The sequence below is a fragment of the Stegodyphus dumicola genome, chromosome 6 (genome assembly GCF_044657685.1).
Source record: "Stegodyphus dumicola isolate Sdum_Otavi_A_Nest chromosome 6, ASM4465768v1".
Taxonomy (NCBI): Eukaryota; Metazoa; Arthropoda; class Arachnida; order Araneae; family Eresidae; genus Stegodyphus; species Stegodyphus dumicola.
The window spans coordinates 177,608,177-177,624,653 of record NC_140773.1 but is presented as its reverse complement, the minus strand read 5'-3'; positions in this window follow the sequence as shown (position 1 = coordinate 177,624,653).

Genomic DNA, 16,477 nt, shown 5'->3' with positions numbered 1-16,477 from the left:
ACAGCATACTCCAGTTGTTGCTTACGCAGACGACGTCGCTCTGCTGGTCAAGGGATGCACAAGGAAGTAATTAGAAAGAAATGGGACTGCAACATGTACCATATTCGAAAACATGTGCACTGCATTAAAATTCAAAATTTCCACTGAGAAATCCATGGCCCTTGTCATCCCTAGGGCAGGTACAAATCCATCACGCCGCCCTTGTATCAAATTGCACAATCAAAACTTCAAGATAGTCTCATCTAGGCCTTCTCTGGGATTAAGGACTCACGTGGCTCCTGCACATTCAAGACATCAGAAAGAAGACTATCACCATTGCAAGGAAGGCACGCAACTTTCAAGGGCAAACTTGGGGGGAAGAACCATCATATACAGAAGATCCTATATCACACTGTGGCAGAGAAGATCGCCACGTACGCTGCCGCTGCCTGGGCCCACCCAATGGGCGCTCGTAAAATCAAATTACTGACTACCGTCCAACGCCCTTTCGCCCTCAACCTCACGAAAGCCTTTCGCACAACTGCAACAAGTGCGGTGACTGTCCTTGCGGGGTTGCTGCCTTTCCACATCAAAGTAGAAATGGAAGCGGCATATACAACTCTAGTATACTTAAGAAAAGACGTCACATTCTACAACAGCACCTACAGCCCAGTCCAGTTTGAAACACCTGGACACCCTCTCCACACACACCCGGCAATTAAAGGCAAAGGAATTTCTGTCATCATCCCACGCACCCCTACCAACACTGGAATGCAAGTACCGTCACAAGGTACCCACATCTTTACAGATGGTTCTAAACAGGAGGAAGGTGTAGGCAGTGCTTACATCCACTACCAGGATGGCCTGGTAGAACAAGAATGGAAAGGTCGTTTGCAAAATCACAACAGAATCTTCCAAGCGGAGGTCCTGGCCATCACAGCAGCGATGCAGCACATTGTCCATAATGATCTAAACTCATGCCACACTTCATACAGACAGCTACTTAACACTTCAAGCCCTCCAGAACCATCAGCACAGATCCCCACTAGTCATCGCCCTTCAGCACCTCTTGCAGCAAAATTCACATATTCACACGACGCTGATGTGGATAAAAGCACATGCCAGCAACGAAGGCAATGAGTCAGCAGACCGTTTAGCCTATCAGGCAGTAACCGACTCAAATGCACAGCAGATCCACCTTCAATCCCCACCTTCCTATTTAAAGGGACAGCTTCGGAGTAAAGGGCTCCAACAATGGCAGGAGGAATGGAACTATAGCACAACTGGCCGCCGCACCTACTATTTCTTCCCAAAAGTCAGCACGGATCGACACATCTCAATCGTTCCGCTGACACGATATATCACGGGACACGGCCCATTCCCCAGCTACTTCCAAAGGCACAACACCTCATCAACAGATATATGCGTCTGTGGAGCCCCAGGCAACCCAGACCACTATCTTTTCACCTGCCAGCTGACAAAAGACCATCACCTCCCATGTCCAACCATGAACAGAGATGCGTACCACCGCTTTATCATCACTCACAAGCCAGCCATAACCAAAATCTGCAAAGCTATCACTCAAATCGGGGCAATGGGCCAAGATATCTGCTCACCGCAATAGACCAAAACCCATTAAACAACTCTTTAAACACGATCATCTTTTCGTCCCCCTACCCACTATCCAACCTTTTCAAAAGCTTTTCACTCAGGGTCCACCCCCACAAGTTTTTAAACAAAAGCTCCCCACCACCAAGCCTTCAACTTTATGTGCGCACGTCAATCTTCTTTAGAACATACTTTACCGGTGTGCTAGCAGAGTACCAACTGTGTCAACTCAAAGTGCCTTCGAATGCCTACATCACCTTCCAACCTATTGCAATGCATGGTACACTGCACGTATACATCATGCACCAACTCCGACTAAGCACTACATAAGTGCCTAAGCACTACATAAGTGCACACATCAGTGAACATCAGTACCTACACCGTGACTTAGATAATTCTCTTAAACTTGTTCACAGTCATAGTAACTGTGCAACCATTGTGACTGTGTACTGAAATTACTGTGCCTAACATAGTGCCTGTGCTGTAGCGACTGTACCAACCTATAGCAATTGCATTAAAACTTAGTGACTGTGCCAAACTCCAAATTTAATGCTATTAGTACCACAGTGTACACTAAACTTTAGTGTAGCCTGAACTCTTGCAAATTTGAACTATAGTGCAAACTGTACTTTCAGCGAACTCTAACACTAACTCCTGGCGCCATAACTCTACATCCAGTACTCATTGTTTCATCTCTGTGTTTAAGTACTCACAGCACATTTACAACCACAAGGATACCAGCAATACACATATGACTCCCTTTACCCTACTCTGTATTTTTTTAAGTATTTATTACTCTTGTTTTTATTCTTGTATCTTACATATGTGTCTCTCTTCATATTTATCTTAATATCAATGCATTCTTATGTTCGTATCTGTTAGTATTTGTTTGTTTTTGCCTGTATATGTATCTATTCTTGTATTTGTTTTGTATATTTTTATGTATCTGTGTTATTCCAACAGCCATGCACACCCACAAAGTTATCGTCACGCAACCATTGTCAAACAATAATCCTCAGCCCCTGTTTGGCCATGTATTGATCTTTAGATCTGTATTATAAACTCCCGAGGCAGCCTCACGGGGCCCCAGGGAGTTGTTATTCCTAGATAGGGGAGGGCGTGGGACACACGCCTGTTTACCTATGTTAAACACCAGGTGTCCCCGTCCTCCGTCACCTGTCACCACCTGTCACCTGTCCATTTGATCTCCATTCCAAGTAAATCCAAATAATAAATAACTTTCATTATATTTTCTAGAAACAATTTTTCTTTTCTTTTCAGTATTTTTAGTGCTAGTAGACTGTCCTGGATCCATCACCTGTGAATCGTCACTTTTCCGCTTAGTCAATCCTAACCATTTTTCCACTTTGAAAATCTAGGTTTGTTTTGTTATTTTTTCCCAGTTTTATCCGCAGTATTTTATCCCAGTTTCTAAATTTCTGCATAATCATTGGCCAAGCCATGCCTCTTGAGAAACATTTTACAGCTCAGGCAGTAATATAACACATTCGATAACCTTTGAATGAAACGGGAGTTGAGTCTCCAGCACAATCGAGTCCAGTTAAGAGAAAAAGGAAAAATCAAAGATACCTGAAATTTATATGGAAAAAAGGGATCCTTGTCGAAACAGCATCTCTTCCTCATCACTTTCCCTCACACCATTCACACCATTTGTAAGGTTGTAGAGTTCCTCACTTTATAATTCTAAGTTACTGTTGGAAGTGAAGAATCTTAACTGATAATCGAATAATCGCTTGAGTTCGTGTGACAGGAAAAAACAAGATAGAATGATAAATTAACACTTTATTATACCAACTAAAGTTTAACAAAACTCCGTCTTGGAGCGCACAATAAAGCCGACACTTGGGATTGAACTTAAGAAACTAAGAATAAACTAAACTAATCTTAACTAGAGAGATATAGCCGAAGCTATCGAGATTCTAACAGAGTTGGCCTCTTAACGGTAATCGATTTCGAAGCTATCAAGGGCCTAAAGTACAGCCGAGCGTAATAATAGCTTACGAGAGAGTAGCCTAAAATGGCGGACGCGTGCAGCCAGAATACCTGGCAGCTCTCTCACTAAGACCAAGAACTTCGCGGTTAAATACCGCTCTTTCTCATTATGTATTCAGACGTGGTTCTAAAACTACGTTCTGGCCGGAAGTGGTAAGTTGAAGTTAAGAATCGAAAGGAACTTTAAATCAAAATGTAACTGTTAATAAAATTAACATAATCCTTACATAGCTTCCGACAAGACTTTAAATAGTCGCAAACTAAAGGCCTTTAAACGACCTTGTTTAAGACTTTAAACTCTGAAAACTTTCTCAAGTTAACCTATACACTTCTAACTCTTTCATTAACTAAATTACCCTAAACTTCTGTTGTTAGGGCTAACTTTACAACAAATCTAAATTCTCTATAACATCAACTTCTTCTTTTACTCCAAAAGTTGTTCGCCTGTTTTTAGTCTTGGTCCTTCTATATCTGGAAGGATTGAATTGGATTATTTAATTATGACAAAGCACACGAGGGCTATATGCCTAAAGAGAAGGATGCCTTCGTGAAGGACGTTCTAAGGGAAACTGGCTCGTATACACGTTACAGATTCGGAAAACCACAAAAACGCCCATATAGCCAGCCCGTTCGCGTGATTCGAACCTCGGACCAAACTACCAGTGTTTAGCGTCCTTACCGCTCGGCCGCTGGTGGCCTTATATCAGGAAGGAAACAGTATTAGTTTTGTACATTAAACAAAGTTTTTCGTCTTCCTTACAATTACTCCTTTTATTTTCTCATTTGGCCCTTATACACTTTCATTCATACTTATATTTTCCCCGTGTTCTCCAGCAATTTGTTCTGAAATGTACATAAGGTACTTATGTTGTGTTACCGCGAACAAAACTACCGCTACATAGCATCTAACTAGTTAAATTTGACATACTAGACCTCACAAGACTCCCTATACAAAAACACTTTCCTAATGTTCTACGCGAAAGCTTAAATCGAACTTTAAAATGTTAGCTGGAGAGCCTAACATTAAACACACATATATATATTTTAAAACATTCAATTCTTTCACAAATTCATTTACAAGGAGGCCAAAATTTATCTCATGTAAAAGTTTAAATTTACGACACTTTAAGACATGATTTTAAACATTTCTACTTTAACAAAAACATTTAGATATTTACACATCACTTTTAAATTCACTTTACATCAAAAGTCATAGTTGCTTAATTACAATTTACCATCTTTACACGAAATCTTAACTTTGAAGTTAATCGATTTCAGCATTCAAAGTGTCTTCCGACTAAACATATTCACACTTTAATTCTCGCAACTATTGAGTTCTTAACAAAACTATTTATTGCTAGTAACTTCTCGCCAAATTGCGAACATAAAAATATTTGATTACAAACTATTTACAATTAAGTTCTCGCTATTTGCGATTTAACTTTTCTAAGAATCTTTAGCAACTTATAACAAGATGACATAACTTGAACTTCAAAGAAAAATAAGCAAAGAAATCTTCATTTATCTTTTTCTGTACTCCTCCATTCTGATCTGGCAGAATTTTTCAACCGTCTGAAACCTCATGACCTCCAACCTTCTTCTAGAACTTTGATGCTCCTTGCCGTTTGAATCACTCCTTTTCCTCTTCTGCCCCTTGTACACGACCCTCGGATTTTTCGGGGACGGCTGCGGGTTTTGGAACGTCAATCTCCTTTTTAGCTCCAGTGGGGCTATCCGTCCTTCAAGGTCTTTGAACCTTCGCTTGGACCTTCTAACTTCTTGGTTAGGCATGACTGTCTCAGCTGGTCTTTTATCTCTCTTCCTTCTCAAATCTGGACCTCCTTGGGCCTCCCTCGTAGTTGTTGCCACTGGAAAACATGGCTTACGTCTTCTTAATTCTGTACGTCGTTGAAATTGCTGCTTCACTGGAACCTCCTCAGCAGGCCTCATTCTCTTAGCCGGCGGCCGTTTGCTTATTTTGTTGAATCCTCGGTTCTGGCTCGCTGGTCTGTCGGTGTTACCTTCCTCCGTTTTCGTGCACCTGGACCTTTTCCGGATTGGATCCGCTTGCTCGGTGATTGATCCGTCTGTTTTGTTTTTTGTGTTGGGGGACCCCAACTGGGCTTTAGAGTTGGCGGAATTCTTACCTCCCTTCGAGGATCCTGTAATAAATCCTGTAAAATTTGAAAATCATTACAGCTATAGTAATGCTTTATCTGGTCGATATTTGCAACCAGTTGTTGGCCATTTTCCGCCTTTAAGTAAAGCGTGGCTTCCCGTATTCTCTGGATAATGTACGGGCCTTCGAACCTGGGCTCAAATTCCGAAACCCTGTTTACGGGTGCGGATGATAATGAGTGTTTCAACTTGAGTATTTTCTGCCCCACTTTATATTCCATTTCCCTTCTATTTCTATCGTAATACAACTTCTGCTTCTGCCTTGCTACATCAGAGTTCTTAATTGCTTCATCGATAATTGTATGTCTTTTAACTTGAATTCTTCTTGCCTTTGCTGTACAAAGAACAGCTTATCTAAAGGCGTAGGGATTTTTCTTCCTAAAGATGACTCCTCGGGGGGGGTCTTCTATTAGTAATCGTGCTTTGCTGTTCTCAAGGCAAAAACCGAATTCATTGACACAGCTGTCCCAGCGGTCATGAAAATTCTTAACGTATCCCCTGATAATTTTTACATTATTCTTATTTACGCGTTTCGCAATATTCGATTGCGGTCTATATGGTCTATATGGTACCATGGCGTATGCCAAGTCCTGTGCACAAATTTTTAAATATACTGCTAACGAACTGTTTTCCATTATCTGATATTACTTTTCGTGGGGCCCCGTATTTTAAAATATACTTATTTAAAAACGAATCTGTGACTATTTTAGCTGAAGCTTATGTAAGAGGGACTATTTCTACCCATTTTGAAAAATGGTCTAACATAGTTAACAAATATCTATTTTTATTTATTTTTATCCTAGAGTAGGGTCCAAGCAAATCTATGCCAATTATTTCATTTGAGAAAGTGTTCTTTATGTTTTATAAATATCCAGCCGGGTTGTAATTAACAACACTTATTAATTGGCACAAATGGCACGACTTAACATATGCCGTAACTACTCTTTGCAACTGCGGAAAATAAACCGCTTCGCGTACCCTCTGTAGGGTTTTTCGAATTCCGAAATGACCAGCGTATGGCAGATCATGCAATTCTTCTAAAATATTTAAACGTAGACTCGCTGGGATCAGTGGTCGGTAGTCGTGATTACCATTTGTTACTTTGGTATAGAATAAAAGTTTATCGAATATTTCGTAATGCTCCGCTCTATCGCGAATAGCTGTTAAATCCTTACGTTCAAACCTTTCGGGGTCTTCAAGATATGAGTAAATATCTTTGAATTCCGGATCCTTTCTTAATTCTTCAAGTATTGTTTCACGGGACTCAATAACTTTTGAGGTGAGCGTAGCATACTTAACTGTATTTCCCTCCTCATTTATTTTTATTCTTTAAAGGGCATCGGCAACTATATTCTCTTTTCCAGGCATGTGTTTTATAATTAAATTGAATTCATGTAGTTTTAATGTCAACCATATCAGGCGAGCGATAACGTTTTCCCCGAATACAAGAGCACCACTCCCACATGGTCCGAGCATACTGTTATCGGAGAACTTCTGAAGTACACACGAAATTTCTGAACCGCTAATAAAACAGCGAGCGTTTCTCGCTCTGTTGCTGAATAGTTGCTTTTGGTAGAATTCACAGTTTTCGAAAAGAAGGCTATAGGCTGCCCATTCAGGGAAAGCACCGCTCCAATTGCATAATCGGATGCATCTGCAGCAATCTCTAGACCTTGTTCGCCTCCTGGGAATTTAAGGACTGGGGCATTAATTAGGGCATTTTTTAGTTGTTCAAAAGCGGTGTTCGCCTCCGCTGTCCAAGAAAATCTAGTTTTCTTTCCTTTCAGCACTTTCAGCACTCTACGATTTTGGCGACGTCTTTAATGAACATTCTGTAATAGGAACATAAGCCCAAAAACGAAAATAATTTCTTAGCCGTGTTTGGAGGAGGATAACTTTTAATCGCTAATATTTTTGAATGATCGGTCTCTATGCCCTTATTCGAAATCTTGTACCCAAGGTATCACAATTCCTTGGCCTCGAACTTCCACTTTCTTGCATTTACACTCATGTCCATAAATTAAGGATAATTCGGAGTCACGCGGAAATCGAACTCTAAAATAAATATATCACCTGTAAAATCACTACTAACATCTTCAAGAATCATGTGCAAATTTCAGGAAGTAACCAGATGACACCGATGGTATGTCACAATGACGAGAGAGTAAGAGAGTGATATATAAGGAATACAGGCAAAGAAGTAAAATTGTTCGCAGGCGCTTTATAAGCATTTCAGTGCAATAACCGAATAGTTATGACACAAAGGACGCATTTGGATGATTTTTTACGTTGTAGAATTATCGGCCATCTGGAATGTAAGCGTACCCAACTGGAAGTATCAGCCGAACTTGGAATTACCCAGAGTGTCATCTCCAGGCTTTGGCAACGATTCCAAGATGATGGTAATGTAAGTAGACGTTACAGCACATGTCGCCCCAGAGTTACAACGCCGAATGAGGACCGGTATTTGGCAGTTACTGCCAAAAGAAACAAGCGGAGCCAGCCTCAGACCTGTCTCGTCAGCTCTCTTCAGCCACTGGTACGACAATTTCAAGGCAGACCGTTTACAGACGCTTAGGGCAAATTGGTCTATATGCTCGTAGACCTGTCAGATGCGTTCCACTTACTGCAACTCACTGTCGCCTGCGGTTAGCCTGGAGTAGAGAGCATGCATTCTGGACACCGCAACAGTGGGCTTGTGTGATGTTTTCCGACGAGTCCAGGTTTAGCTTGCAGTCTGATTCTCGCCAGATTTTCATATAGAGAGCTCCAGGTACCCGTTACCACCAAGAAAACATCATTGAACGACACCGTTACGGTGGTGCAGGAGTGCTCTTTTGGGGTGGAATTATTCTGGGTTTCAGAACTGACCTGCATGTTCAAATTGGAACCATGACAAGCCAAATCTATCGGGACGTCATTCTGGAACAAAATGTACGTTTGTTTCGGGGCGCCATGGGCGCACAATTTGTGTTTATGAATGACAACTCCCGTCCTCACCGTGCAAACATCGTAAGCGAATGCCTTCAATCGGAGGATATCACCCGTATGGACTGGCCAGCATTCTCACCGGACTTGAATCCAGTAGAGCACGTGTGGGACATGCTTGGCCGACGAGTTGCAGCCTGTCAACCTCTTCCTACATATCTACCGGAATTTCGGAGAGCATTGCTTTTTGAGTGGTGTAATATCTCCCAAGATCAGATCGATAATTTGATACTCAGCATGCCTAGGCGTTGTACGGACTGTATTGCATCGTCTGGAAGACATACAATGTATTAACAATAATACCAACCATGTAATATTGGTTTTTTTGTAAATAGGTTTTTTTTTTTTTTTTTTTTTTTTTTTTTTTGTAATTTGCTCCAGGGAGAAAAAATCGCTAATTTTTTAATAATGTCAAACATGTAGTATCTTGTTTAGCACTTTACCTTTTGTTTAATAAATAAGCTTTACAAATAAGTCAAATTTGTTTTGCTTCTATCTCTTCCTTTGCCTGATTTTGCATTATCCTTAATTTATGGACATGAGTGTATTTTAAAACCGGCCTCGTTAAGCAAATTAAATACTTCTTCCAAGTATTTCACGTGGTCGTTTATTGTTTCGCTGGTTACTATTATATCATCGAGATAAATAATTGTACTTAACTGGCCTTAAAACTATGTCCGAAACTGGCCTTAAAACTATGTCCATTGCTTTTTAAAAAGTAGCCGGCGCTCCGCTTAAACCAAACGACATTCTTAAGAAGGCATAGACGCTTGATTTTGTAATGAACGCAGTCTTTTCAACATCTTCGGGTTTTACGGCGATTTGAAAATAACCAGACGTTAAGTCTAAGGTTGTCATAAAATTAGTCGAACGAATTTTCCTAATGATTTCATCAGTTATTGGTGGGAGATACGTAGGATACTTCTTTATACTGTTAAGTTTGCGATAATCAACTGCAAACCTATACGCGTCCGGGTGCTTGGGCGGTAGCCCATATTTCTTCCTGCAAAAGATCACCGAACTAGATATTGACTAGATATTGACATAATGATTTTGTTTTTAGCATTGTTTTTATATGATGTTCCAGAATCTGTTCCTTGAGTCTATCGTAATGATAAGGTTTTGACCGGACTGGAGGGGCATTCCCTATATTAATAGCTTGATTTACTACTTGGTAGAAGCCAGGTTTGTCATTAAACAAAGAATTAAATTTTCTTACCACCTTTTGAATCTTTTCTTTCTCTTCAAGCTTAAGGTGGTCTAAGCACATTTCCGGCAGAGACCCTTCCTCTTCTTCCCCGGGTCCATGTGCACCTGAAACGTAGAATTCTGAAAATTAAGATTCGCGCTAGCTGCGCGTAAGAAATCGACGCCTAATATTACGGATTTTAGTACATTTGTCACAACTAAAAAGTTAACTTTTAACACTTCAATTTTTATTTGTACATGCAGTGCGGTTTTTCCCAAACATATGCACTGTTTACCTTGGGCGGCAATTACTTTTTATCCTGTAGTTTTGAATAATCTATAACAATGAAAATGTTTTTTAAAGAACTCTTCTGAGAGAAATGAACACTAAGCTCCGGTGTCCAGGAGGCACGTTATTTACAAGAATATGTATCTCCAGCATGGCTAGATTTTGTACCACCACTGTATTCAAATGAATTTCTGAGGGGCCTTTCTTCCCACTCGGTGAACGTGCCCACTCTTTCCGCTGACTTTTGTATCCGCCACCCTTAAATTTATCCACGCTTTTGTTATTGGAATTTCCACCTTTTCCCGTCTCCCGATACGCATTCTGCTGAACTTGCGGTTTCTTCTGAGGAGTAAACCTTGCATGTTAGCCAAACTGGTTTGCACGCGCTTTCTCCGAGTTCCTTCTACTTTGGAACTTAACCGCGAGTTGGAATAGCACTTCTAATGTTTGCGGATTACGGACTTCGAGGAAACCTTGAGCTGTCGGTAGTAGACGTGGTAAAATCACGTTGATGAGTTCATTATAGGGCCTCTTCGCGTATAATAAATTGAAAATTTGGATTTTTCTTAGAATGAACTTCGTCAAATCCTCGAAACTGCTTTGATATTTACTAAACAATTCTGATTCTAGCTTCGTACGATTTTTCACAACTGGATATGCTTTCAGTAATGCAGACTTGACATTTTCCCAGCTGTGCGATTCCGATCCTGGGTCCCCCAACTAGAATTTTCCAGTCCCTTTATACCAGCTGAGAGCTTGACCTCTTAGGTTTGTTGTAGCGATGGTGACTTTCTACACCTGGTTTACTGGGTATAAAGTAAAATGCATGTCCAGTTGTTCCAGGAAGATCACAATTGAGCCTCTGCCGTCAAATGTTCCAGCTGGCTTCATCGCAGCACGCATCGTTTCCACGATGAATCCAAATCCTTCCATTGGATTCACGGCCGTCTGAGGCATCTGAAAGGTCGGAGGGGTCAACGTAAATTTCCCAGACTCTAACGACATGGTCCATTGACAACTTTTCGGGCGTCAATTGTACAGTTCCTCACTTTGTAATTCTAAGCTACTGTTGGAAGTGAAGAATCTCAAGAACTGATAAGCGAATAATCGCTTGAGTTCGTGTGACAGGAAACAACAAGATAGAAGGGTAAATTAGCCCTTTATTATTCCAACTAAAGTTGAACAAAACTCCGTCTTGGAGTGCACAATAAAGCCGACACTTGGGCTTTGAACTTAAGAGACTAAGAATAATACTAAACTAATCTAAACTAAAGAGGTATAGACGAAGCTATCAAGATTCTACCAGAGTTGGCCCTTTGACGTTAATAGACTGCGAAGCTATAAAGGGCCTAAAGTTCGGCCGAGCGTGCTAATAGCTTACGAGAGAGTAGCCTAAAAAGGGCGGACGCGTGCAGACAGAATACCTGGTATCTCTCTTTATTTAATTTTTGATCCTTCATTACCCATGATTTATGTACTAAAAAAAATGACTGAAAATAAAGCGTTTTTTTAATTGATGATGATTTTGATCGGGGCTGTATTAATTATTAAACAATATAAGCACGCGCTTAACATTTTTTTTTTGAAAGAAAAATTATGAAGTATTTCTTCCTTTCTTTTCGCTTTCTGTATTTTTAAGTCAGCAAACTTTAGGAGAGTGAAAACTGAAGCCTCATTTTTGGCACCAGTTGCTTTTTGATCCAGTTTTGCTCTTTGGGGGCATCAGGATTTTATGAGATTTTTCTTTCATCAGGGTATGTGTATGGAACAAATAAATTAATCTGTAAATAAAAGCAACATGTCATATAAAATTCAAAATTGAATCTGAAGTGTTTGTTACCATCAATAGTTTATGGCAGAGGTCCCAGGATGTCAAAGGCAATGCATTCAAAAGGTCCTTCTACATTATAACGTTTGTAGCTTCCTTCAGCTGCGTTTCTTCGGTTGTTTCCGACCCGCACAGGCATCGCAAGATTGACACTACTTTTACACGTCAGCCCATGCGATACTCCAGTAGAAGCACTCTCGGACTCTATGCAAAGTCTTCATTATTAAGCACATTATTACATTATGAGCGGTAATCTGCAATATTTTGGATACCAATTTTTCTATTTCCCAGCTTTATCTGCTTTTCATTAATAAAGAAACTACGATTTCATGTTACAACTTTACACTAATAGTAGAATGCTGCTCTAGTACTGTGAAATAATTTTTTAAAATTAATGTCGTAATAAATGAATCTGCATATATCAAATATGTATTACATGTAATGTAAAATACTGTATATAATTTAGAAAATGCTTTACTTTTATCAAAACTTAGGCAAAGGGAACTTTTAACTCTCTACCTGCTAAGAAGTGATTTCAGCCATGATTATGGTGTCTTAGAAAAGTGACTGGGAACTTAAAGATTCCAAAAACAATCACAAACATTTAAATGCGTAAAATTAAAATCATAAAACAGGTTTTCTTTGCAGTATGCGTTTATCTGATCTAGCTTTTACTTACTCCCCCCCCACACACAAAGCACAACATTTAGATCAAGAATTAAGTTGTTTCTCCATAGAGCGGAAAAATAATGTCACAAAATTCTTCAGATGCTACTAAGATGACATGATTATTCGCATCAAATGAATAATGTAAATTTGTGACATTATTTTTTGTCAAAATTATCAAAGCAAACTCCTCTCCATGTATTCAACAATAAAGTTCTTCTAGAATTTGCATCATCTCAATGTTTATTGCTAGGGTTGCTTTACGGATATGATTAGAAATTTTAAAATTAATTCTTAATTTGTATTTAGAAAGAAAAACAATCTTTTAGAAAAGTTACTGAAATGGTTAATATTAGAAATTTAACAGTTTTTGATGTACTAATACTTTATTCAGCGCTTGAGTAATATAAAATGAAAGAAAGTTGCCAAAAGTCTTTTTATTTTCAACAAAAAGTTATATAATGTTAAAATTATTGAAATTCATGTGCTTCCATACTTGTCCATTTTAATAATCATGTCGAATAATCAAGAGACAATTACAATTCTAACCTGATCTGACAAGTGTAAATGGCAAATTGAAAATTCTGTTACCTCTGAAGAAATAGAGAATTTCAACTTTCTTTCTCAAAAATCAATAGGAAATCAGAATTCTAAATACAAAGAAAAGGTAATATTTATTGACAGAATCTAATTTGACATCCCTCGCTAGGATGGCCAGTTTCCAGCATAAAGACGCAAAGAAGACACTAAGAAGAAAAACTGAATATAGTTCCAACAATAAAATATGCTGAAGAAAGAATTACCATATATATATATATATATATATATGTAAGATATAATAAAATACGATGGCTATGTTAAGAAGTAATTGGCGACATTAAAATTGACTATTCTAAATTTTGTTTTCTCCTTCTAAGTTCATCCTTTCTCCCAAATTCGAGATCTTTCCAAATTACATAACACTGCTTGAAAAAGGTAACTAAAACTAAAATTAACCAATCACGACTTAGCTTCACATATGCACATACGTAGTAATATAAATACTGCGTCGCGAGCAATGACGCCTTCCTTTTTTCCTGACTTCTGCCATTCAAACAAGTCTGCGCCGCTTATGCTATCTAAGATGCTTACGTCGTACCTTTCAAACCAGTGTATATAGAAATTTATTGTATCCAACGATGACTGAAAAATAATTCGTCTGACAAAGAGATGATTTGAGATGTGTAAAAATAAAGATGGTAATTCTTCAATTCAGTTTTTTGAGCTGCTTTATCTATATATTATTTATTTATATATTATTTATATATATATATTGCTTGTTGAAACTATAATATTTGTTGATGATATAAAATATCAGTCGTATTGTGTCAGTAATACTGATATTTTAAATCAAATATAAAAATCACCAGCATAAAAACTTGATGCTGTAAAATAGTTCCAAATTCTAACAACAGAATGCCACTAAGTGTACTGTTTTGACTGTAAAATTCAAGCTACAGTTTAATTTTTCGGAAATATTTTAAGGACTTCCATTGTGTTCGAATTTAAACTAGACTGAACGCATGCGGCAAGAATTAGAATACAAAATCCAGAACAAAGTATTTTTTAAAAGCAACTACTAAAATTAGGAATACGAAATGAATAAAGCAAAAGTGAGTTAGAAATAATTCGATTGAACATGTGCAAAAGATTATAATGTGTTTTGAAAGTTAATTGCAGGTCAACAAACTACTAGAATTTTTTTTTTAAATATAGTTTTTTTACTTTTATGTGCCAGAACTATAAGAGATCGATCATTTTTGTAATGTGAATCCCTAATTTAAAAAAGATAGCGGGTTTTAAGTTCAATATTTAGTTCTTGGAAAAAATATTTATTTCGGAGAAAGGACTAAATAAATGAAGAAAAACAAATTTTATAATCATAGGTGCCAACCTTAAATCTTAAAACTGGGAGATTTTTTGTAAGAAAACCATAAGAAACAGGGAAATTCTCATGCTCAGCAACGACACTATTTCAAATTACTTCCAAACTGACTTTAATTCGCTTTATAATACATGACTCAGATTACTAAACTATATGTAGTACAATTTGTAAAATAGAGTAGCATTTAATTAAATATTCTAAATTTTATGTTATACTAATTTAAATTTTTGATCGTCTTACACTTTTATGCTGAGAAAATTCCATATAGTTGAAGCTGTATTCATCAAGGAACTTTTAAATGCAATGATAGTTAAATTAATAATTAATATACGTAGTATTCTTGTGGATAAACTTAATAATGTACCATTAACTGAAGTAAAATAAAATTAAATTCTAATATTAACTGATTAAACATTGCTTGTATCTTCATATAAAAATCTACAAATATCTACAGTAAATTAAGACAACTCACATCAAATGAAATTTAATATGAAAAACTTAATAAGATCAATAAATGTAATAAAAATACAATTCAAATGAAATAAAATTTAATAAGGAAAATTATTCTGAAAAGCATTATAGGTGGGGCGATGCAATTGCCTAATTTAAGGTTTATTAATTCAATAAATTTCATTAATTGCTGGGAAGCATTTTTTCCAGTAATGCTTAAATTAAAAATAAGGAAATTTGGTGATTTGATGAAAAACGGGAGAATTGGCAGCTATGCCGTATCTAAGGCTCATGGATAGAAAGATGTTATGTTACAGGTCCAAAGCTCAAAGTCTTATGGAATGATGAGACAATGGAGGAAAAGCAAGAGCCCAAGGTCATACCTCAGTCACCAATGCCTGCATTTCTAGCAAAAGGCAACAAGGAGTATCTGCAATTAAATTATTTCTCTCAATAATAAATATATACAAAATAGTTCAACAGATGGCGCCACTAATCACATATTTATAGCGGAGTAGGATGTAAATGTTAAATGCATTAGCAACAGCCTTAAATAATCAAAATAATACAAGAGAAATAGAATTCATTAATTAATTTCCTAAACTTTTAAGCGCATAGTGTTAATAAACAGGGGGAAAACGTCGCTCATTTTTACAGAATTTACCATACATGTTATGTTTATTCTAAAAGAAAAGTCAATCTCTCCCATTTGGCACAAAAAATATAAAATTAATAATTATAAAAAGTAAATTTAAATTAATTCTAAAAAAAACTAAAAAATCTGAAACCTTCCAGATTTTACATTATGCCCAAAGGGACTTTTTTTAACCTTTTGTGTGTTGCCTTTATTTATTAAATGTTCTTTGTACTTAAACCATAAAATTAAATTCAACAGCAATATGGCAAAATAATTTTAAAATGAGCATATCTTTAGAATTTCCGATACACAGTCTCTTGCGCTGGACATAAAAGTGTTTTACTTTCCATACAGTTTTGTCATTGCTAGCTTTGAAATCGTTAAATTTGTTAATCAAAAATTCTTTAAAATGTTAAAAATATGAAATCAATGATAAAATTAATTTCAAATTCCAAATTAGGGTTTTCAGACGCCCATATTCGGTGAAAGATTACGTTATTGAAAATTTGATGTCTCCATTGATGAGATACCGTTGTTTTATCACAATGCGAGAACATTACATGTATTTATGCAGATTCTTCTTTATTTAATTTCTTTAAAATTACAGGGCAATAACATTTGTTGGCAACAATTTGAAAAGTGAACCGACATTTAAAGTTTTCAACACAAAATGCCAAAACGAAATTAATAAATTATTTGCTTCTTGGAATATATCAAATTAATTACATA